At 35.3% G+C, this 26,090-nt stretch overlaps 1 protein-coding gene across 15 annotated transcripts in view; it reads right to left on the bottom strand.

Moving 5' to 3' along the window:
• Positions 1–26,090, bottom strand: part of PEX5L (peroxisomal biogenesis factor 5 like) — a 622,944-nt gene that overhangs the window by 499,466 nt on the left and 97,388 nt on the right. The gene's annotated exons all lie outside the window — the stretch shown is intronic.

The raw sequence follows: 26,090 nt of genomic DNA on the forward strand, positions 1-26,090 counted from the left end.
GAATAATTTTCCCAGCTGAGGTCATACAAGGAAATATTTGCCTTCCTGTCTCCTTGTCTCCTCTAATACTATAAACAACTGTCCTTTTTTGTGGTCTATTTAGCACCATGTTTTTTGCATTTTTGAGCTTTTTCTTCATGATTCTGCTGTTTAAAATGGCCCCCAAGCATAGTGCTGAAATGCTACCTAGTGTTCTGAAGTGTGAAAAGGCTGTGACGTGCCTTATGAAGAAAATACATGTTAGATAAGCTTCCATCAGCTGGGAGTTATAGTGCTGTTGGCCAAGAGTTCAATGCTAATGAATCAATAAAATGACACATCTAGGAAAAAAAATAGGAAATTTACTGATCTGTACACGAAGCCATCCTGGAAGTGCTAAAGTAACATCTATAGTGTGTGACGGAGCTGTGGATAAGATGGAAAAATGGCTAAGTCTGTCAATTTATCAGATGACAATCAATTTAAAAAGCACAGCAGACAGTACTGTTGTGAGGCTGAAAGTCAAAGAAATTTATGGTTATGTTATCTCGGGTCAGGAAAATGTTAAACCCTTCTTAGCTAGTGCTGGCTGCTTGCATGTTTCTGAAGGAAATAAGGAAATACAGGGTGAAAGATGTTAAATTTGCAGGTAAGGTTAGGTTCTGCAGAACAGGAAGTTGTGGAAGAATTTTTAAAATACCTGCTATGTGTTATAAAGGAAAAGGGTTATGTGGAAAAGCAGGTTTTCTATGCCAACAGGACTGACTTGTTTTACAAGGACGCTGGCAAATGAACCTATGTAATGCAAACGGCATTTCAATGGCATTTTGGTTGATGAAAATGCTGTGACTGAAGGCTCATGGAAATCTAACCCTGTATTTCCAATGGGAGTAATAGCTCAGTGTTCAATAATTCAGTGTTTGCCACAACTTTACAGAAGATTACTAACATGGAGATTAGACTGTATTAGGGTCAATGCAGTAAGGAAATGTTTTTCATTTAAATGGAGAGTTGCTAAATGTCAACCTTTGGGGATCAACAGAAACAAGAGAGCTGCTGAGTGCAGTCTGTCTTTATAGAACAAGAACATTCCATCAACTCTGACCTCTTTTCTCTCCCTCTTGCGCTAATGGGTATTTCTCAACCCTTTGACACTTGGAGGGAGCTAGGCCTTTTCCTGCAATGCAGGCACTCACTAAAAGTAAGTAATTTTCTGAGGATGTAGAGATGCTCCTGCACTAGTAAAAAGCTACTCTCAATGGAAGTGTCTTGTGTGGGAGTGCCAGAATCAATCACTGACTCTGGCATTTCTGGTGTCCTTCAGGTCTGGAATTCTCTGTGAGGGAGTAAAAAAGAATACAAATGCACGATAGAAGAGATTAATTAAAAACTCTTTGGGAGGGTACAGCTCAGTGGTAGAGTGCATGCTCAGCATGCATGAGGCCCTGGGTTCAATCCTCAGTACCCCCATTAAAATAAATAAGTAAACAAATAAGCCTAATTATTTTCTCCCAAAACAAAAGCAAACAAACAAAATATAAATATAATATTAAATAAATAAATAAATATATAAGTAATATTTCTGTGACTCTTCGGTCCTGATTTTGAATTCAGAGAATTAGTATGAACTGATAATTATTTTATTTTCAGGAGGAAGAAGAGGAAGTTGATGACCAGGCAGAGGAGGAGGATGCATAAGAGAAATATAAAGTAATATATACACATGTATGTGTATACACATGTAACTATATGTATGTTTATGTGTGTGTGTACATATATATGTGTGTATGTATATCTCCTCTCTCCACAGAAAAGATCTATTAACAATGGCTTACATTATAAATTTATATTGCATTAATAGGCCAAATTTGAAAATTTCTATGATCATGATTTCTTACAGCTATAATTTAGAGATTTAAAACATAATACAAAATAATTTTTTAAGTTTAAGAGTAAAGATAAATAAAAATTATGAGCTGTGTAGAATGAACAATTAAGTCATTGCATATTGAAATCTGTGGGATGCAGCCAAGGTAATATTCAGAGGGACATTTATAAGCCGAAACACATTTATTATTAACCAAGAAGAACTGAAAGTAAATGACATAACATTTTGATTGAATAAACATGAAAGGACAAAATAAACCAAGTATTAGACATGGAGATTCACCACCAGATCTCCCTTCAAGGAAAGACTTTCTGCCCAGGGACAGAAAAGAAGTGTGGTCAGAAGGCAGCCTCCAGTTGCCAGCTGCTTCAGGGTCTACCTCAGCCACAAAAAGCCCCTATATCCAACTTTCCCAGAGTAGCCTGTACCTGGTGACTGAGGGAGGTGGGGAGTAAAGAACTATTTGACCCACTGAAGACAACTCTGAGGGGCAGTTCCCACATCAGAGCTCCCGGCCAAGGCTTTGCTTAGCCTACACAACAGTTCTTTTTCTCCTTCTGTCCAATTCTACTTTGTTTTCCTTCAATTCACAATAGATACAAATAACAGAAAAAAATGTTGTCTTACAAAATAAAAAAAAAATACAATAGATAAAATTCAGATAAGACTGCCCACAAAAATTTATAAAGGGCACAAGTAAACAAGATCAAGATTTTAAATGGGGTTTAATTAGATCCCATTTGTTTATTTTTGCTTTTATTTCCATTACTCTAGGAGCTGGTTTGAAAAAAATCTTGCTGAAATTTATGTCAAAGAATGTTCTGTCTATGTTTTCCTCTAGGAGTTTTACAGTATCCAGTCTTTCATTTAGGTCTTTAATCCATTTTGAGTTTATTTTTGTATATGGTGTTAGAGAATGCTCTAATTTCATCCTTTTACAGGTAGCTGTCCAGTTTTCCCAGCACCACTTATTGAAGAGACTGTCTTTTTTCCACTGTATATTCTTGCCTCCTTTGTCATAAGTGTGTGGGTTTATTTCTGGACTTTCTATCCTATTCCATTGCTCTATGTGTCTGTTTTTGTGCCAGTACCATACTCTTTTGATTACTGTAGCTTTGCAGTATAGTCTGAAGTCAGGGGCATGATTCCCCTAGCTCTATTCTTCTTTCTTAAGATTATTTCACCTATTCAGGGTCTTTTCTGTTTTCACACAAATTTTTAACATTTTTTTGTTCCAGTTCTGTGAAAAATGTCATTGGTAATTTGATAGGGATTGCACTGAATCTGTATATTGCCTTGGGTATTATGGCCATTTTAATGATACTGATTCCTCCAATCCAAGAACATGCTATATCTTTCCATCTGTTTGTGTCATCTTCAATGTCTTTCATTAGTATCTTATAGTTTTCAGAGTACAGGTCTTTGCCTTCTTAGGTAGGTTTATTCCTAGGTATTTTATTCTTTTGAAATGATGGTAAATGGGACTGTTTCCTTAATTTCTTTATCTGATATTTTCTTGTTAGTGTATAGAAATGCAACTGATTTCTATATGTTAATTTTTTATCCTGCAATTTTACCAAATTCATTGATGAGCTCTAGCAGTTTTCTGGTAGTGTCTTTAGGATTTCCTATGTATAGTATCATGTCATTGGCAAATAATGACAGTTTTACTTCTTCTTTTCCAATTTGGATTACTTTTTTTCTTTTCTTTTCTGATTACTGTGGCTAGCACTTCCAAAACTATGTTGAATAGAATAAAAGTGATGAGAGTGGGCATCCTTGTCTTGTTCCTGATCTTAAGAGAAATTGCTTTCAGCTTTCCACCATTGAGTAAGATGTTAGCTGTGGATTTGTCATATACAGCCTTTATTATGTTGAGGTATGTCCCCTTTATGCCCACTCTCTGGAGAGTTTTTATCATAAATGGATGTTGAATTTTATCAAAAGCTTTTTCTGCATCTATTGAGATGACCTATTTACAAACCAAAAATAGACTCACAGACATAGAAAACAAATTGTGTTTACCAAAGGTGATAGGGTAGGGGAGGGATAAATTAGGAGTTTGGAATTAACAGATATACATAAATATATATAAAATAGATAAACAACAAGGACCTACTGCTTAGCACAGTGTACTATATTCAATTTTTTTCTAATAATATATAATGGAAAAGAATCTGAAAATATATATATATGTATAACTGAATTGCTTTGCTGTATACCTGAAACTAATATTGTAAGTCAACCACACTGCAATAAATGAATAAATAAATAAAACAAATATAATGATAATGAAAAAAAAATTTTAAATGGAGGCAAAACTGCAGAGACAGATATAGTCAACTTTATACTAAGATACTTTACAAGTTAGATGAAATGCAGTGTTTTCACTCTGTGTTCTCCTCTCCAGGAAAACAAACAAACAAACAAAAAGACTAAAATTGGCAGAATAAGAAGGAGTCAGTTTATGAAGAAAAACTGGACCAACAAACATAAAAGTAGCTGATATACTCCCAAAACAAGGTAGCAGACCCAGATTGGGTGAGTTCTACAAAACCTAAAAAAAAAAAAAGACAAGCTGTTTTGAAGCACAGAAAAAGATGAGATGCTCCCCAATTCATTTCTGAGACAGGCATCATTCTACTATCAAGTAGATATAGATTCTAATACCTATTAAGTGAAGACAGCACAAAGAAAGACAAATGTCATAAACGTAGATGCAAACTTCTGAAATCAAATATTAACAAACTGAATACAACAGCCAGTAAAAATAATCATAAATAATAACCAAGTAGGTTTTATCCAATAAATGCAAGAATAATTTAACATAACAGAATTGATCATGTAATACACTATATTAACAATCTAAAGGAGAAAATTTTATAATATAAATAGATATTTTTAAAAATTGATAGAATCCAATATCTGAAATCAGAATCATATTTTAAAACCCTTAGTTAACTAAGAATGGAAAGTAAATTTCTTAATTTTATATAGGGTAACCATCAGAAATTTCAGCAAACATTCATCTTATAGTGAAATTTTAGAAGGCATTCCATTAATGCCAGGAATAAGACCAGGATGACACAACCATTCAACTCTTTGACATTGCAATATAAGCTCCAGCTAATGCAGTAAGATCTGGAGCAAGAATGAATGAATAATAACTGAAGAGGTATAAGGGATGTAAAGATTGGAAAGAAAAGACAAACTGTCAATTTCTGCAAACAATGTAACAGTCAATTTAGGAAATAGAAGAGAATCAAAAGACAAGCTTATTCACAATAGCAAGAGAAGTCACAAAGTACTCAAGAAGAAATCTAACAGGAAATGCAAGACATTTATGAAAAAACTAAGAAAAACTTTTCTGAAATATATAAAAGAGTTTGCTAAGTGGGAATATAACATATTTATAGGCAGGAAGGTTGTTTATTGGAAGGATATCAATACTCCCAGGATTAATTTATTGATTATTGATTTATTGACTATTAATTTATTGATTCAGTGCAATCCAATCAAAATACCATAAGAAGTTTCATCAAATTTTTGACAAAGTTTTTAAAAATGCACAGTGAACAAGAAAAGCCATAATCAAGACGGAGAAGATGGCGGAGTAGAAGGACGCTCGTAAGTCACCCTCTCCCACAAATACACCAAGACCCACATCTACAGACCCACTCAGCCAACCAGAGCACCTGTGGAACTCCGACAGAACATCGCCCTCTTCAAAAGATAAAGACGCCAAAAATCTGGTAGGAGAAAAGGAAAAAAGAAAGAACAAAAGGCAAAGCAGCTCGGGAAGGGTCCCACGGGGAGGGAGCGGCAAAGGAGGACTGGCGCTCACTCGCTGGGTCTCCCCTCTCCAACTGAGAGGCCAGCGGGACGGAGGGGGAGCCTCCGAGGCTCGGATCTGTACAGAGCAGCCCTTGTCTGACAGAACTAAGTTAAACGGGCACAGAGCGTCCCCCCCGACACCCAGCCTGAGACGGGGGCCAGCAGCGGCGGGCAGGGCCAGGCTGTATAAGCCGGGCGGAGCACGGGGGCGGCTGCACAGCGGCAGCCCAGGGGGACTGCAAGGGGCTGGGCGCCGTGGCTGTGGGGGTACAGGACAGAACAACCTGGGCCCTCCATAGAACAGCAAGGTTGATGTGCTCTCGGGGGAAGGGTGCATACCCCCATCTCTGAAAACCCGCGGAAACTTTTCAGGGGAAGAGAGGCAGGGCTCAGGCACAGCCGCCATATCTCCGGCACTTAGCACCCAGGCGGGGGCAGGGGCGAAACCTGCATCCACACCAAAGGGCTTAGCAGCCTCAAAGGCCAGACTGAGACTCGCCTACAGCCCAGGGCAGATAGGATCCTTCCATCCTGGTCCCTCAGAGAACTTGCTCCACAAAGACAAACAGGGAGCTGGGTCTTGGCTCGGAGCAGGGACTAGGCTGTCCCTCAGTCTTCCCGGAGCCCACCTGCGGAGAGCCGACCGGGGCGGAGCGCGCAGCCGCACACAGCAGCGGAGCTACCAGCAGCCCAGGTAGAGGGAGAGCGGCCCCCCGCCTGTCGGGCAGGAACACAGCCCCTGACCGAGGTGCTGGGAGGGGGCACTACCCGCCTTCCTGCCTGGCCAGTCGGCAACATCTGACCGCGGCATCCGAAGGGGCAGTGACCCGCCCGCCCACAGCAGAGAGCTGCACCTGACCCCGTGTTAGGAGGAGGCGCGATCTGCTTGCCGACAGGTGCTGGGAGCAGCACAGAAGAGGGCGCCAACGGAGGGCCTCTGAAAACAACAAGCTGAGCTTCCAGAACAGGACGAAGACAGAAAGACTTCACATTAAAAGCACACAGACTCCAGGAGAACACTGACAACCCCCCCTTTTTTTTTTTAAATCTGTTTTTACCTGTTCTATTTTCTATTACTCTCTTAATTTTTACTTCTTAATTCATTTCTATTTCTCTTGGGTTTTGATGTCCTGTTATTGTTTAGACACAGGTTTCAAATACATCTATTCATCTCCCCACCCCTTTTTTTTAAAGGTTTGAAAGGATGTCTCAACCCGATTAATACTCTGCTTCAACTCGCTCTTCTATTATTCATTATACACTGTTTTCAAACCCTCTTTCTCCCTTCTTTTAAAAATCTTTCTCTCTCCCACTCTTATTTTTTTTCTTTTTTTCCTAAGTTCTATTCCTAAATAGGCATTAGATAGATAAAATCCTTAAGATCCAAAATAGACAACTGATACTCCATAAACCACAGTGCCAGAGAGGTATGAGCAAGATGAAGAAGCAGAGAAACCTTTCCCAATTAAAAGAACAAGAGGAATCCCCTGAAAGAAAGATCAATGAAATAGACATCGATAGCCTACTAGATCAAGACTTCAAAAAAGGAGTGATCAAATTGCTGAAGGAATTAAAAGAGATAGTGTTTAGAGATATAAAATATGTCAAAAATGAAATTGAAGCTATAAAGAAGAGCCATGTAGAATGGGTAAACTCATTGACAGAGATGAGGAATGATCTAATAGCTGTACAAAGCCGACTAGATAATGCAGAGGAACGAATTTAGTGATCTAGAAGACAGGGCAATAGAAAGCACCCATTCAGAAGAACTACAAGATAAGCAAATAAAAAATAATGAAAATAGCATAAGGGACCTATGGGATAATATAAAGCGTCCCAATCTTCGCATAATAGGGGTCCCAGAAGGGGAAGAAGGATCAAAGGGGATTGAAAAGGTTTTTGAAGAAATCATGACTGAAAACTTACCAAACTTAAAGAAGGAATCAGATATCCAAGTACAGGAAGCTCAGAGGGTCCGAAACAGGAAGAATCCAAATAGACCCACACCAACACATATCATAATCATGATGGCCAGAGTCAAGGATAAAGAAATGATTCTAAAGGCAGCAAGAGAAAAGCAAAGAGTGAATTACAAGGGAATCCCCATAAGGCTCTCAGCTGATTTCTCTACACAAACACTACAGGCCAGAAGGGAGTGGCAAGATATATTCAAAGCCCTGAATGAAAAAAAGATGCAGCCTAGGATACTTTATCCAGCAAGGCTATCGTTTAGGATGGAAGGAGAAATAAAGAGTTTCACAGACAAAAAAAAAAAGCTGCAGGAGTTTAGCAACACTAAACCCATGCTAAAAGAAATATTGAAAGGGCTATTCTAAGTAGAAAAGCAGCAGGATGCTACAGAAATGAGAAACTCACAACTGGAAAGGTGATAACTCATGAATTACAAATAAAGAAAACACAAAATTATAAAAGAAGACATACAAATCACTGAGAGTGGGAGAGGGAGGCAGGGAAATATAGAATTTTTTTTTCTTTCTTTTTTAAATTTTTTTAACAGTAGGATGGGTTTGAGATCATGATATTATCAGTTTAATAAAAACAGGTATAGGTTAATAGATTTACAAAAAAGGGTAACCACAAGTAAAAAATTTACGAGGGAGTCACAAAAATTAAATAAAATCCATGATAATACAAAGGAAAATTACCAAACCACAAAAGGAAGAAGAAAGGAACAAAGAGGATATACCAATTCAACTGCAAAGGTAAGTTCAAAATGGCAATAAACACACATCTATCATTAATTACTGTAAATGTTAATGGACTAAATGCTCCAGTCAAAAGACATAGAGTGGCAGACTGGATAATAAAGCAAGAACCTTCAATATGCTGCATACAAGAGACCCACTTTAGGGAGAAGGAAAAATATAGATTGAGAGTGAAAGGATGGAAAAGGATATTCCATGCAAATGGAAAAACCAAAAAGGCAGGTGTTGCAGTACTGATTTCAGACAAAATAGACTTTAAAACAAAGGCCATAAAGAAAGATAAAGAGGGACATTTTATAATGATTAAAGGAGTGATACAAGATGAAGATATTACACTCGTTAATATATATGCACCCAATATAGGAGCACCTAAGTACGTATAAGAATTACTAACAGAGATAAAGGGGGATATTGATGAGAATACAATCATAGTTGGAGATTTTAACACTGCATTAACATCACTAGACAGATCTTCCAGACAGAAAATAAACAAGGCAGCAGAGAAATTAAATACTACAATAGAAAAACTAGATTTGGTGGATATTTTCAGAGCATTACACCCCCCAAAAATAGAATATACATTCTTTTCAAGTGCACATGGAACATTTTCCAGGATCGATCATGTACTTGGACACAAAAGAAACCTCAACAAATTTAAGAAGATAGAAATTATCTCAAGCATCTTTACTGACCACAATGCCATGAAACTGGAAACAAAGAAACTCAACAACCATGAAACTCAACAACAGAGAAACAAAGGAGAAAAAAAGAAAAGCATGGAGCTTAAACAATATGTTATTGAAAAAAAACAATGGATCAATGAGGAAATCAAAGCTGAAATTAAAAAATACCTTGAGACAAATGATAATGAAAGCACAACCACTCAAAACCTATGGGACACAGCAAAGGCAGTGCTAAGAGGGAAGTTTATAGTGATACAGGCCTTCCTCAAAAAAGAAGAACAATCTCAAATAAACAAGTTAACCCACCACCTGAATCAATTAGAAAAAGAAGAACAAAAAGCCCCAAAAAGCAGCAGAAGGAAGGAAATAATAAAGATCAGAGAGGAATTAAATACAATAGAGATTAACAAGACCATAGAAAAAATCAACCAAACCAAAAGCTGGTTTTTTGAAAAAGTAAATAAAATCGACAAACCTCTGGCCAAACTCACAAAGAAGAAAAAAGAGAGAGCACAAATTAGCAAAATAAGAAAGGAAAATGGAGAAATTACAACAAACAGAATAGAAATACAGTATATCATACGAGAATATTATGAAAAACTATATGGAACCAAACTGGATAACCTAGAGGAGATGGACAAGTTTCTGGAAACATACTGTCCACCAAAACTGAATCAAGAAGACACTGAACACTTGAACAATCCGATCACTAGAAAGGAAATAGAAATAGCAATTAAAAACCTCCCTACAAATAAAAGTCCAGGACCGGATGGCTTCACCGGGGAATTCTACCAAACATACAAAGAAGAACTCATACCAGTCCTTCTCAAACTCTTCCAGACGATTGAAAAGGAGGGAATACTCCCAAACTCATTCTATGAAGCCACCATCACCCTGATACCAAAACAGGCAAAGACACTACAAAAAAAGAGAATTATAGGCCAATATCACTGGTGAACATAGACGCCAAAATCCTCACCAAAATTTTAGCAAATAGAATCCAAAAACACATAAAAAAGATTATACATCATGACCAAGTGGGGTTCATCCCAGGGACACAAGGCTGGTTCAACATACGCAAATCAATCAATGTAATACATCACATCAACAAGAGAAAGGACAAAAACCACATGATCATCTCAATCGATGCAGAAAAAGCATTTGATAAAATTCAACATCCATTTATGATAAAAACTCTCGCCAAAGTGGGTATAGAGGGACCATATTTCAACATCATAAAAGCTATATATGACAAACCTACAGCCAGCATAGTACTCAACGGTGAAAAACTCAAAAGCTTCCCACTAAAATCTGGGACAAGACAAGGATGCCCACTATCACCCCTTCTATTCAACATAGTCCTGGAAGTCCTAGCCACAGCAGTCAGGCAAGAGAAAGAAATAATAGGGATCCAAATTGGAAAAGAAGAGGTAAAAGTGTCATTATATGCTGATGACATGTTACTATATACAGAAAACCCTAAAAGGTCCACACAAAAGCTACTAGAGCTGATTGAAGAATTGCAAGGTAGCAGGTTACAAAATCAACTTTCAAAAATCAGTTGCATTTCTTTACACTAACGATAAATCAACAGAAAAAGAAAGTAAAGAAACAATCCCCTTTAAAATAGCACCCAAAGTAATAAAATATCTGGGAATAAATCTAACCATGGAGGTGAAAGAATTATACACAGAAAACTATAAACCACTGATGAAGGAAATTAAAGAAGACTTTAAAAAATGAAAAGATATTCCATGCTCCTGGATTGGAAGAATCCATATTGTTAAAATGGTCACACTGCCCAAGGGAATCTACAGATTGAATGCAATCCCTATCCAATTACCCAGGACATATTTCACAGAACTAGAACAAATCATAATAAAATTTATATGGAACCATCAAAGACCTAGAATTGCTAAAGCATTACTGAAGAGAAAGAAAGAGGCTGGAGGAATAACTCTCCCAGACTTCAGACAATACTATAGAGCTACAGTCATCAAGACAGCTTGGTATTGGTACCAAAACAGACATATAGAACAATGGAACAGAATAGAGAGCCCAGAAATGAACCCACAAACTTTTGGTCAACTCATCTTCGACAAAGGAGGCAAGAATATACAATGGAATAAAGACAGTCTCTTCAGCAAATGGTGTTGGGAAAACTGGACAGCAGCATGTAAAACAATGAAGCTAGAACACTCCCTTACACCATATACAAAAATCAACCCAAAATGGATTAAAGACTTAAACATAAGACAAGATAGAATAAACCTCCTAGAGGAAAACATAGGCAAAACATTATCTGACATACATTTCAAAAATTTTCTCCTAGAAGAAATAAAAGCAAGAATAAACAAATGGGACCTAATGAAACTTACAAGCTTCCGCACAGCAAAGGAAACCAGAAGTAAAACAAGAAGAAAAACCTATGGAATGGGAGAAAATTTTGCAAGTGAAACCGACAAAGGCTTGATCTCCAGAATATATAAGCAGCTCATACGACTCAATAAGAAAAAAATAAACAACCCAATCCAAAAATGGGCAGAAGACCTAAACAAGCAATTCTCCAAGGAAGACATACAAATGATCAAAAAGCACATGAAAAAATGCTCAATATCACTAATTATCAGAGAAATGCAAATCAAAACTACAGTGAGGTCTCACCTCACACCAGTCAGAATGGCCGTCATTCAAAAATCCACAAATGACAAATGCTGGAGAGGCTGTGGAGAAAGGGGAACCCTCCTACACTGCTGGTGGGAATGCAGTTTGGTGCAGCCACTGAGGAAAACAGTGTGGAGATTCCTCAAAAGACTAGGAATAGACATACCATGTGACCCAGGAATCCCACTCCTGGCTTGTATCCAGAAGGAAATCTACTTCAGGATGACACCCGCACCCCAATGTTCATAGCAGCACAATTTACAATAGCCAAAACATGGAAACAGCCTAAATGTCCATCAACAGGTGACTGGATAAAGAAGTGGTTGTATATTTATACAATGGAATACTACTCAGCCATAAAAACCGACAACATAATGCCATTTGCAGCAACATGGATGCTCCTGGAGAATGACATTCTAAGTGAAGTAAGCCAGAAAGAGAAAGAAAAATACCATATGAGATCGCTCATATGTGGAATCTAAAAAACAAAAACAAAAACAAACAAACAAACAAACAAACAAAAACAAAGCATAAATACAGGACAGAAATAGACTCATGGACAGAGAATACAGACTTGTGGTTACCAGAGGGGTGGAGGGTGGGAAGGGATAGACTGGGATTTCAAAAATGTAGAATAGATAAACAAGATTACACTGTATAGCACAGGGAAATATACACAAATGTTATGATAACTCACAGAGAAAAAAATGTGACAATGAGCGTGTATATGTCCATGAATGACTGAAAAATTGTGCTGAACACTGGAATTTGACACAACATTGTAAAATGATTCTAAATCAATAAAAAATGTTAAAAAAAAGAAAAGCCATAATCATTTTTAATACAAATAAAGGTAGTATCTATCAATACCAGCTAGAAATCAAGACAAGTTCTTAAATTAAAGTAATTAATATAATATGGCCTTGGTGCAGGAACAAAATAGATCAATGGAACACAACAGAGCATCCTGAAACTGAGTCATGTATGTAAATAAGGAAATATAAAATAAAGGTAGTAACCCAAATCATGTTAATTCACAACTTCAGAATATGCCCCCAAATGTAAAAATATGGTAGAAAAATACAGGTAAATATGTTTTTGACTTTGAGGTAGAGATGATCTTCTTCAGTATAACACAAGAACAGAAGCCCTAAAGTTAAAAAAAAAATCTGTATTTTTAAAGATAGCATAAACATGGTAACAAAATGAGAGGTAAATATTTACAATATATATAATAGTCTAAGGGTTAGTAACTTGAATATATAAAGAACTTTAACTCAATCAGAAGACAGAGACCTGCTCCCTCCACCACCATATGGGCAGTTCACAGAAAAGGAAACATAAATGGCAATGCACGTGAAAGAAAGAACCCCCAAAGCAATGGTAATCATAGAAATGTATATTAAAAGAACACACTGAAATGACAAAAATTTAAATTTTGCTATTAAATATTAGTGAAGATGCATAAAGTGCATCATACACTGCTGACTGAAAGCGTAAACTGGCAAAGGCCCTAAGGAGGACAATTTTGTGTTTGTTCAAATATAAAGTGGCACACATCTTACATCCAAGCAGTTCCATTGTCTCACCTAGAGAATTACACATATGCTCTAGAAGATGTGCTCAAGGTTGCTCATAACGGATTGTGATAAAGAAAACTTTGAAAGTATTTACATGTCTATCAAAAGGGAAATAAGGACCATAAACCTGGGACTCCCCACTTTATGTAATATGTAGCAGTTAAAATAAATAATATATTAATAAGAATGAATTTAAATACATCTTTTCTAAGACAGATTATCAGATCAAAGCAAGTTGTAGATAAACAACAAAAAATAAAACTATATGTCTGTATGGATGCATATATATTTTGGTAAATGCGAAAAAAAATCTAGAAGGAATATACCAAAGGGATAACAGTTCATTTCTGAGGAGATGGTACTGAATAATGATTTATGGGTAGCGGTAAGGTAGGCAAAACAATGGGCCCCCAAAATGTCCATTTTCCTGGAACCTGTGACTATGTTAGGTTACATAACAAAGGGGAATTGAGATAATAGAATGCGTTAATGTTGCTAATCAAATGACCTTAAAATACAGATATTATTATGGATTATCCACCCAGTGGGCCCAGTGTAATTACAAAGGTCCTTAAAAGTGGAAGAGGGAGGCAGGAGAGATAGAACCAAACAGATAGTAGCATGAGAAAGATTTGGCTTGATATTGCTGGTCTTGAAGATGGAGGATGGGGCCACAAGTCACAGAGTAAGGGTGGCCCCTAGAAGCTAGAAAACGTAAGGATATGGATTTTTCCCTAGAGCCTCCAAAAAGTACACAGCCCTGCTGACACCTTAGTTTTACCCCAGTGAGACCCATTTCCGACTTCTGACCTCCAGAACTGTAAGATAAATTTGTAATATTTAAGCCATTACATTGTGGTAATTTCATTATACAAAAGAGAAGGCTAATTTGTTATATAATAGAGGAGACTAAGGTTAAAAAAAGAGACTTTTGCCTCACCTGTAATACGTCAGTTTTTCAACTATAGAGAACCAATTTATATGTAATTTCAAGTTACGTGGAAATGTATCTGTGCATAACTTCCTTTTTTTAGGTAAAGGAAAAGAAAAGGTAGTAGCTAAATGCCACCGCTATCACTATTTTTATTATTATTAATACTTTATGCTTATTTGTTTTGTTTGTTCATTTAATTCTAATGCAACATGATACAAATTGGCACTGACTGTCATAAAAGAGGAATGACTGCCTAAGCGTGAGGGAGTTTTGAGGTTCATTCTGAAGGCTTGTGTATTCTGCAGCTGGTCTCCAGACACTGCAGATCACTCTTTTTAAGCTTCACACTGCTATATCTATTAAACTAAATTCTGTGAAAAGTCTCAGCACTTGGATGTTAAACGAGGAACAATGACAAATCTAGATCCAAATGCTTCTGTGAACAAATGTTGTTAGTTTGTAGCATCAGCATGATCTATCCCACTCTGAATCTACAACCTGAGTAGCTGCTGTGCTTGTGAGGCTGCAACGTAATTCATTTGATAACTACAATTACCAAATCTAGACTTTGCTGACTACAGAGTTCAAAAGAATTGCGTGGAAGGAAGACCTACTGAGAACTTCGGAAGTTATCAATAAGCTCTCAAAGCAGTTTAAAGTACTAAACAACTTCAGTTGAAAAAGTAATACACTGTTTGTCATTTTTACATGTATGCAAGATTTCTATTCCCCTTATTTTCAAAAAGTGCTTAAGAAAAGCCACAAATATGCAATTAGAAACCAAACAAGTTGATAAAAGGAGAGTGATAGATGTCATACCAACTTGAGAGAAGTTAGTGAAATATTTACTCCGGATTTCCTGACAGCTAAAACAAAAGGAGAAAAGCTCTGAAATGCATAAAGGCAGTATTAGAAATGTTAATTTCTTGCCAAGTTTTTTATTGTTTGATAGAAGAAATCATGCAAGTCATTTTTTCAGAGATAGAATTTCACTTGGCACTAATGTTAAGGAAGATTTTACGGCATATATCTATAAATGAGAAACACTGGATAAATCAATGTGTAATTTTGTCAACCAAGGAGCCATCTATAAAATTGAGAGCATACATGATACTAAATCTTCACTCCATAAAATTATTTCTCCAGAGTGTGGTGATAATACCATTCAGCTATATTGCTTTCAGATGGTCTAACTTTAATATGGATGGAGAAGGTAGACAAACTAGGAAAAAAAAAAAAGATAATTAATTTGTTCACTAAGCAGTTTTTCAAATATAAGATTGATAAATTAGTTTTAGGAATTCATGGCTGAATTCCCTTATTAGTAAGTGCCAATATTCTGTTTTATGAACTAAATAGGGCTTCAGATATTTTAGAGAATATGTATGAGGGACAGAATTCCCACTCAGCTATGGAAACGTACAGGAAAAACTAACAGCAGGCCAACTTCAGTAGGAGTATACACTAACTTTAAAAGTAATTGCAGTAAACATTAATATTTTCTTAAAAAAATTTTTTTTAAATTCCCAGGCAGCTATCTTAAGTATCTAATTAAAACCTTCAAGTTTTGTGCTATATATGAAAGAAACAATTTTGGAATAGGTAGTGAACAATCAATATTCCTTTCCCAACAGCACTGGCTATCCAAAGTAGGGATCCATATAGTTCTAAGAATGCTTCTTTTGCCACAGCCAACTCACATAAGTCAGGCTGGCCAATTAGCACCACCCATTTCCCTGGCCATAGTAATTATTCAGGAGTAGGCATGAGACCCAAGCCAGTCCAATTAGAATGAATCTTAGGGCTTGGCTTGCATTATTGGGACTAATCTGCTCTTTTCAAATCCTTTCCGAAGCTGTTGTTATGTGACTGAGACTGAAAGCCATGATGTCCAGTTTTACTACTGTAAAGAAACTCACTTTGAGGGTGAAACTGACACAAGCAGGATGTCAGAGTCAAAAGAATCACAGAGAAATGATTCTGGAGATCTGATTGCACCATGGGTCTCTGGATCAAAACATTCCAAATCAAAAAACTAGACTTTTCAGTTTCATGAACCAGTAAATTTCCTTATTTTATAAGCTATGTTAAATTATATTTTCCATTATTTGTGAACAGAAGCATTTGCTAGCTTTTATTTCAGTTGTTATCAAAGAACCTACCCTACACATTAAAATAAAATTAAAAAATTCCTTTATGAGCTACTTTTAAATTGAACTACATTCTGATGAGTCTACAAAGACAAGTTAGGAAGAAAAGTATTCTCAGGTAACTCAATGGAAGACCTTCTGGTTGAGATTCTCTTGGATTGCTCATTTACATATGAGAAAATATGTGACAAAATTAATTATTTCAGTTCTAATATAGTTAAAGCTTTCTTGTTTTGTTCTGACCATAATAAAGTCAACAGATTCAGTTTCTTAAGAAGTTAGAATAAGAAATCCATATCATTAATCTAGAAAATGTTGTTTACCTTTATTTTGACATAACTGGTGACCTGGATCATTTGCACTGCATAAATGAGCCCAAAATTTTCAGTATTCAAGGATTAAGGCAGTGTTATTAGACAATTGCTTTTTCATATGCCAAATTCCCACTGAAATGAATAACAGAATATATAATTATGCATCAACTTTGTAAAACAAAGGTGAAAGCTATCCTTAATGTTTGAAAGTTGGGAGAATTTCTACTAGATACATACCAATAGTCTGAGGAAGGTATTGAAGGATGACACACACAATTCTCCATTCAGAGGATGTGGCATGTGCAAGATAAGAACCAAAGGAATTCAGAAGACATCTCCTTACTTCAGAAATCCCACCACTCAAGGCTTCAGTCTAAAGGTCTCTGACTAACAATAGTGAGACAATGGAGTGATATTTGGAAGCCCTGAAGTTTCCTGCACATACTGATGACCAGCCTAAATATAGTAGAGACACTCAATGAATAAATTAATGATTTTGAGCAAAGATCATGACTAGCACACTGGACACTGCAAAACTCAAAATGAAATTTAAGATTAAATTCAAGAATTTTTTCCATCTTAGAGAAAAGAAGATAAAGACAAAGAGAGAAAAGAGAAATGACAAAACTAGAAAATCAACCTATAAATATCAACAATTATTTTTAAAAAACAGCAGAAGGAGCAGAAGCAATAATCAAATAATAGTGAAAAATCTTCAAGTAATTGAAAAAAATTATGTTTTAGGAAAAATTTTAATATACAGTCCCTTGATGACTTTTAAGAAGGATTCTATTGTTGGATAATGAATAATCCCATAGAAAGTAAAAGTCTTCTGTTCAAGGAAAGGGATATAAAAAGACATGGGGAATAAAAAACATGCTGGAGGAAGCAAAGGCTGAAGCCGGGGAAGTAGGGAAAACAAAGTAGCTGAGAAGTGAGAGAAGGAAAAAGATCTCAAATGAGTACTGGGGAAGAAAATGATGTACCTTCCATAAAAGAATCATTTTCCTCCATTTCCCAATTAAAAATTTAGATAAAATACATACTGTTCACTAGTGCTTTGAGGGTGTTCTCAGCATTAGGAGACAATGCACTGTGCTCAAATCCTGCCTCAAGGTTAATGTGAGACAACAATGGAGGCTACCCATGAGTCACATCCAGACTGCACACAAGTAACTCTCTTGCTTTAAAGAAAAACTTTGGTCTAAAAATTCAAAATCTACATCATATTTGTGACAAACTAATTGAAAAAAAAATATGTAGGCCAGTTCTTTTGGAATTTTCAAACTTTCAAGAGAAAGAATCCAATAAGCTTTGAAAGAAAAAAATACCAGATTATTCTCAAGGAACAAAAGTTGGCATGACCCAAACTACTTCACAACACTAAACAGTAGAGTAACAATGGAGTAACATCTATAGGATGCTGAGAGGGGAAAATGTGCCTTAAGAATAAAAGAGCTAAGCAAGATTTTCCTGTGTGAGGAAAGACATTTTGAGTGTCCAACAAAAAAGGACACAAATGAACTTATTTACAAAACAGAGACAGACTTATAGACATGGGACAAACTTATGGCTACCCGGAGGGAAAAAGGGTGGGGATGGATAAACTGGGAGCTCGGGATGTCTAGATACTAACCACTATATATAAAATAGATAAACAACATGTGTCTACTGTATAGCACAGGGAACTACACTCAATACCTTGTAATGGCCTGTAATGAAAAAGAATATGAAAAGGAGTATGTGTGTGTGTGTGTGTGTGTGTGTGTGTGTATAAAACTGAATCACTATGCTGTACACCAGAAATTAACACAACATTGTAAACTGACTATACTTCAATTAAAAAAAAAACAAAACTGCAGGCTTTGGAAGGAAAAGAACATAGGCATTTCTCAGTACTGTTGACTGAAGAAAAATGCACAGCCTAAAAGTCTGAAAGTCAAGTTTTATTTGCAGATCTTACTAAGAACAACAGGCCAGCAGACAGCTTCTCAGAAAGCTTTGAGAAACTGCTCTGAAGAAGTAAGACAGAAGACAGAATGCGTAGGAGTTTTTGCTAAAAAAAAAAAAAAGTGGTCAAACATCAAAAGATAACTGCTAATCACAAAAAACCAGACATCTCAAGTTAACAATTTTAGTGCTTTTCTATGTATTATGGGAAGATGCTTACTGAAATTATTCTTCATATATGCATCTTAACTACCTAAGGCTAGCATCCAGGGAACAGAATGGTTCCTATTTTTCTCTGTACTGAATTCCCCTCAGGGCACACCATCAGGGTGGCTGTAGTGGCTGATGGTTTGGTAGCAGACAACATTCTTTGTTTACTGGAATGGCAGGTAACATTCCCTTTCCACAGTATTTTGAAGAAGTGATCTTAGAGATGATGATATGTCATGTAAAAGGGTATGGTCAAAAAGCTAAAAAATAATAATAAGCCTTGATTATATATTAAAATAAAAATGGGAACCATTTTAGGTTTATGAAAAGAAAGTGATGAAGGTACTAGTTTTGCAAGATTAAACTGCAGAGGATGGGCAGATGTAAAGGAAAACATGAGGCCAGAAATTATGTGAAAAGAAGAATTATGTGAAATTATTTGAGAGAAGATGCACAAACAGGAATTAGTAGTCATATGAGAAAAGAAGAGTCAGCGCTACAGGTTCAAAATCTGTGCAAAGGAATTTAATTTAGTTGCCAGCATAATTCCTCCTTTATAACCTAAACTGGGTTTCCCACAAAGGTGACCTAAAACCAGCTACTTTGATGAGGCTTTGACAAGTCGGAATTAAAGTGTTCTGGATACCTAAATTATCATCTCCATCTTTATAAAGAGGACTGTGGGAGGCCAGGACTATTAAAGGAGGTGATTCAGATGGTCTACCATTTTAAATTTCAGTTGATAGGTAAGAGAGGAGAAACTAAAGACAATGCTAAAGTTTCAACATAAATGACTAGGAGAATAATGATGTCATTAACATAAATAGCAAACTCCAGAAGGGAGTCTGGTTTGGAGAGGAATATGAGTTTAAATTTAAACCAGCTGAATGTGAAATGGCAGCAGGACACCCAAGTGGAAAGTTATTGAAGTCTACTGAAAACCTGGACCTGAAGCCCACAGGATACACCAAAACTTTAGGAGAGCAATACAGCTTTGGAAATCAGTTTCAAAGGAGAATATTAAAACCATGGAATTCTATGGGGAAAGAAAAGAATAAAGATAGAAGAGGGTCAAGGAAAAAACCTTGGGGAAGTTCTACATAAACAGAATAAATAGGAAGAAGAGTCTTAATAAGAGTCTGATGAAATATTTGAGAGGCATTAAGAGAACCAAAGCAAAGACATCAATAAAGAAGCTTATAAACATGAGAATTGGTGAATGTGGTCAAAATACACTGAATGGTCCAAAGAGTGAAGACTAGGGAAAGCTCACTACATTAGCTTGGATCTAGGTATGGCTATGTGATTTATACAAAGTAGACATTTATTTCCCTTGTAGTCTAGAGAAGGGTGACCCTGCTTTATAAAGTTATTACGAACCCAATCTCTTTACTGCTCCTAGGACGTTGCTTGCTTGCTTTGTATGGTTCCTGATGGCTTCTCAAAGTATTCACATTCTAGGAAGCCATCTGGAGAAAGGGAAGGAAGGAGGTGTGACCCAGAAGTGGCACACATCACTTTCCTTCACATTCTTTTGTGTAGGACTTATTCATACGGCTACAATTAGCTGAAATGTAGGCTGTAGCTGAATTATTCATGTACATAACTAAAAAAAAATCTATAATAATAGAAGAGGAGGACAAACATCCACTGCCACTGTCAGTGAATTTCCTTGATCTTTAGTTTAATTTAGATGACTATTCTTTACACTATTAAAGTACCTGATCCTAGTATATACTACAATGACCTGAATTATTTTGTTTAAACATTTCCCTTTACAGACTATCAGCACTGTGAGGGCATGGAATATGACTTATTCATCTTTATATTCCTACTCCTAAAGATAATGCCTGGTACTAATATGTGCTAAGTAATCAATAATATTAGATGAATGAATGAAAGAGACAACATTAAAAGTAGATTCAGTATTGATACAACTTTTGTAATTTAAGTGATAAAGAATGAAAAACTATTTCCTCTAGTGAACGTAGAAATATTATTGCATTTTTTCAGATACCATAAAAAGTTTGTTTTAAAATTTCTTTGAAATAATTACCATAATAAGCACTGTGCCTTAGACAAGAAACAGTTTCAGAGGACAGAACATCTAAATGAATCGACCAAAACAGTAAGTAAGGAAAGTACAGGTGTTCAATATCCATTATGTGGATACATACAGTAAAAACCTATGTCTCTGACTTGCACTTTTATTCATCCTTTACTAAAAGCTGCTCCTTCCCTGGATATTCTGATCCAGAAAATCTTGAACTTCTCATGGGTAAACATAGTTAAGGGTATTAATTTATTCAGGTATAATAGTATTCAGCATCTGTCACTGAGTGAGTTTTCTTTAGTGAATGAAGCACCATAAGATATATATTTCAGACTAGATTAACACATAGGTTTTAATTGGAAGGACCTCAGTTTGTGGTAAAAGCAGCTTTTGCCTATGATCCTAAGTTGCCTTAAAATCAGGAGACACATCTAGGTAAACAGCTAGCAGAGCCATCACTTGAATTTCAATTATTTCTTTGCAGTTTGGAAATATATAACCTGAGCTCGAAAACTTTAAAATTAACTTGAAACCCCAGGAAAGACTCAGGAGCAAAACTGGATTAAAGCCTGAGCCCTATAAGAAAAAAAAAAGGACTTCTGCAGTCAGTTGATAGTATGCTTTACAATGAATAAAAACAAAATCTCAATAAAAAATCAGCACTAGAAGTATCCTTTCCTAATATTGTAAAGATTATATATCTTCACCCAGCAACCAAAATCACTGTAATGTTGAAATATTAAAGTCAGTCTCATTAAAGTCCAGAATAAATACAGGCATTCTGAAGTTCTGAAAAGTATTAAGAAATTGGAAGAAAATACTAAGAGTATAATTCATTGCATAAAATATGATTATATATCCAGAACTTCCAGAAAATCATCAAAAAAGCTTAAAATTAATAAGAGAATTATGAAAAGTAACTGCAAATAAGTCTCTCTCTAGGCAAACATATACATATTTGTATGGATATACACACATACATATACATATAAAATATATATATTGTTTATAACAAATCATCAATAGTTAGAAAATATAATAAAAACAAGATTCTTCACATAACAATAAACAAAACAAAAACAAAACCATATAATATACAGTATCTAGGAGCAACCTTAATGTGATATATAAGAGTTATATGAACAAGATGGGAAAACACATGAGCAAGAAGGGAAAATACATCTTGTTTCTATACTATACATTTAGATATAATTGGCTAATAAAGATACCAGAGATATCAATTCTTCAGATTTAGTATAGTTTAATATAATTTGGCTTAATATAATTCTGTCAACCTCTCGATATTGAAGATATAATTCTGATAGGGAAGTCCAAAGAATATAAAATAAAAATTAGGTAAATTTTGGCTTATAGAAGACCCTCTGAATACAATTATCAAAAACAGAAACCAACAAATATAAAAATCTAAAGCTTCTATATAAAAATACACACATTTATATATACATAAAATGGCAAAAGGCAAAGTGAAAAATCTTCAACACTCAAAACTGGCAAAAAGCAACATATTCCTATGGAAGACTTTGCTAATGCCTAGCCTGTATCTATATGATGCTTCTTCTTCGCTTCAAGAACCCATATTGTATTTGGGACAACAATGTGTCCAACTATTTCTTTACTCTGGTAATTAGAGGTAGCCATGTAACCTAGTCTGGCCAATGAAATATAAGCAAAATTTTCTGGATGGCATTTCTAGGAAAATTATGTTTTCCTTATCTAAAGAAAGATTTCCTTATCCTTATCTTAAGAATGAATACCTTTTGCCATCTATTCTTTCTCTCTTCCTTCCTGAAGTATGAATCTCATGCCTAGAAGTAAAACAACTATATTTGACCATAAGAAAATAAAAGTCACATGCCAATAAGAGTGAAGCATCAAGAAAGAAGTCTACTTCCTTGAGTGCCTGCACCAGCCCTGGAATACCACTGCTGAACTTGTTGTGTGAAAAAAAATATATACTCTTATTTAATTAAGGTACACTATTTGGTTTTTGTTCCGTGTAGTTAAACTGAAAAAAATTTTTCAAACAATTTTTTAAAGAAAAAGATAAATATTCTGTTAGGGAAAAATTGAACTAAACATACAACATATAATTTTAAAACTACAAAAATCAAATATGAAAAGGTACTGAAAATCACTAACAACAGAAAAAATTTAAACAAGCTGCCATTATTAAAACATCAAGATGCAAAAAATTTAAAAACAAAGGGTAACATTCAGTGTGGTGGTGGATGTGGAAACTGTCATAAATGGCTGATGAGAGTGTGAATTAGTAAAATCATTCATAAAGCATTTTTTCAGTATGACTTATTATACTTTAAAATATACATGTTCTTTGACTCATAATTCCAAATGTAAAAATAAAGCCACAAAACTTCGAGATGAAACTGTAAGACAAAATCTGTGTGACCTTGGGTTAGGTGATGAGTTTCCAGATATGACACTAATAGCATACTCCATAAAAAAAGTCAATAAGTTAAATTAAATTAAATTAAAACCTTTTTCTCTGTGAAAGACACCATTAAGAGAATGAAAAGACAAGCCACAGGCCAGAAGAAAATATTTACAGATCACATATCTGATAAAGATATTTCCAGAACAGACAAAAAAAACTCAACTAAACAGTAAGAAGACAAATAACACAAGAAAAAATAACTGGCAAAAGAGCTGAACAGTCACTTTATCAAAGAAGATACATGGATATCAGATGAACATATGAAAGGATGTTCAACATCATTATTGATTAGGGAAAAGCAAATTAAAATCACAATGCAATACCAGTGTGCACCTATAGTATGGTTCAATTACAGAGCAAAACCAAAGACAGCAAAAACAGCAACTGCTACTAAGGATGCAGAATAACAGGAATCTCCCATTCTTTGAAGGTAGGAGTGCAAAATGTTATAGTTACATTGGAAAATAGTTTTGTATACAGTTAAACATACATTTACCATGACTGTAAAATCTCAAGCACATTGAGAATGAATAACCAGAACTGCATGCAACAAAATGGGTAAATCTCAACGCAATGTTAATGAAGAGAAGCCATACACAAAAGAGTACATATTTTATGATTCCATTTATGTAAAGTTCTAAAACAGGCTAAACTAGCTGATGGTGCTAGAACGGTTATGGCCCTGGGGTGTATGGTAGTTACTTGTGCATGAGAAGAATTTATAAGAAGACTTCTGGAGTGCTGGTAATGTTTTGCTTCTTTATCTGGGTACTAATTACATGAGTATGATCACTCTGTATAAACATAAGCTGTACATATGTGATTTATAAACTTTTTTGTATGTATGTCCTTCAATAAAAAGTCTACTAAAAGGGCAGAGGAGGTTGGTTAAATCATCATATATCCATGCAATGAAGTATTCTTCAACCATTAAAATATTACAGTATGCTATTGGTATGAAAATACAAGTAAGTTGTAAAATAATGTAGTATAAGCCCATTTTACAAAAAGTTTAAAAGTGTGTACATAAAAATAATCTGAAAGACTATAAAATGAGATGTTAATTTTGGCTGGGCATGGATGCTTTGCATTCTTTGCATGAACATTCATTGTTTAATTCTTGTGTGATGAACATATATTAATTTTGCATAATAAAAGTTTTTAATTCATATGGAAAAAAGTTTAAAAGGAGCTCTTACTTTATAAGATATCAAATATAGAATAATTAAACAGCATAGCAGTAGATATATGAGTAAGTGAAAGAGAATAGATAATCCAACAACAGACAGAATTTTTCCTATGGTAAAAGTTGTGCTACAAATATGCATAAAAGAAGGGATACTTCATAAATAGCACAAACAGAATACTTTGGAAAAAATAAATTTAGAGCTACACTCAATGTAAAAAAATTAATTTCTCAAAAATCTAGAAGTAAATATTAAAAACAATCAAGCAACAAAAAACATAGAACAATACAGGGAAATATTCTTTGATTGTGAAGGGACTTTTTAAAAAAAGACTATATAGGTTTGACTACATTAAATAAAAGGCTTTTATACTTCAAAAGAAAACATCACCAAGATTAAATACAAACAACAAACTGTGAACAACATTTGGTGTAAGTATGGCATATAAACGACATGTATAGTTGATATTTAATATCTCAGTGAAACTTGTAAGAAATTCATGTAGATGTCAGTTGAAAAGTAAGAAAAGAGCATGAAAATCACGAATCACAGAAAAGAAAATATAAATGTCCAGTAAACACATAAAGATGGCTACACAGATTACAGAATATCCCTCTGATACTGTGATAAACAAAACTAAGCAAAAGAAAACTGGCATACAAGTAACCTGTTTTTAGCAGCAGCAGCCAAACAAGAAAAAATTATAACCTAATGTCAGACAAGCACTTCCACTTACAGCCAACAAGTAAAAGGAATCACATTTGGCCTCCCCCCAGGAACAATTAAAACAGGACAAAATATATGAAATAATAGTTTTCAAGATATCAGTCATCAGACAAGAAAAGTGATTGCTGAGAAATGGGAAACAAATGAGGCGAATCCTAAAACTGCTTCAGTTTACTGCTTTGAGAGAGTTCCAAGGCCACTATTCCGCAAGGAAGAACCAAGGCAGACACCATAGGCATCAACAACTGAGGAGATTCTGCTGATACTCTGCAGAGACTAAAAAGCTAGAATTCTCAATATAGAGAGTATCATTAAGGAGACGGCTGTACAGAAATTTCCAGAGATCTTCGGAAGATCCACTTTGAGTCTTCAGTTATATACTGATCAGCTTAAGAGGAAACTACCTGAGGCCAGGGAAAGAACCTCACAAAAATATTAGAAGGAATAATTCTAGGAGCTCACAGCGTCAGGAGTAGTCCCTGTTCCCCACAGCAGGAGTAAACAACTGCATAGTTCACGGAGCATCCAGCAGGGTACTCAAAAGTTTTGCCTCAAGGAAAATTAACCTTAGACTACATTCTGCTCTGATCCTGCCTAACAGAGCTTAAATGCAAAACCCAAAATGAATCCAACTATTGCCAAGTAACTTAACTGTATCCCCAGAACAAAGTTCAAAAATATTTCTAAGAATAGTGATTTCTAATTCTGCTCTTCCAATTGTCATATATATATATATCTC

Source organism: Vicugna pacos, chromosome 1 (genome assembly GCF_048564905.1).
Source record: "Vicugna pacos chromosome 1, VicPac4, whole genome shotgun sequence".
NCBI classification, from domain to species: Eukaryota; Metazoa; Chordata; class Mammalia; order Artiodactyla; family Camelidae; genus Vicugna; species Vicugna pacos.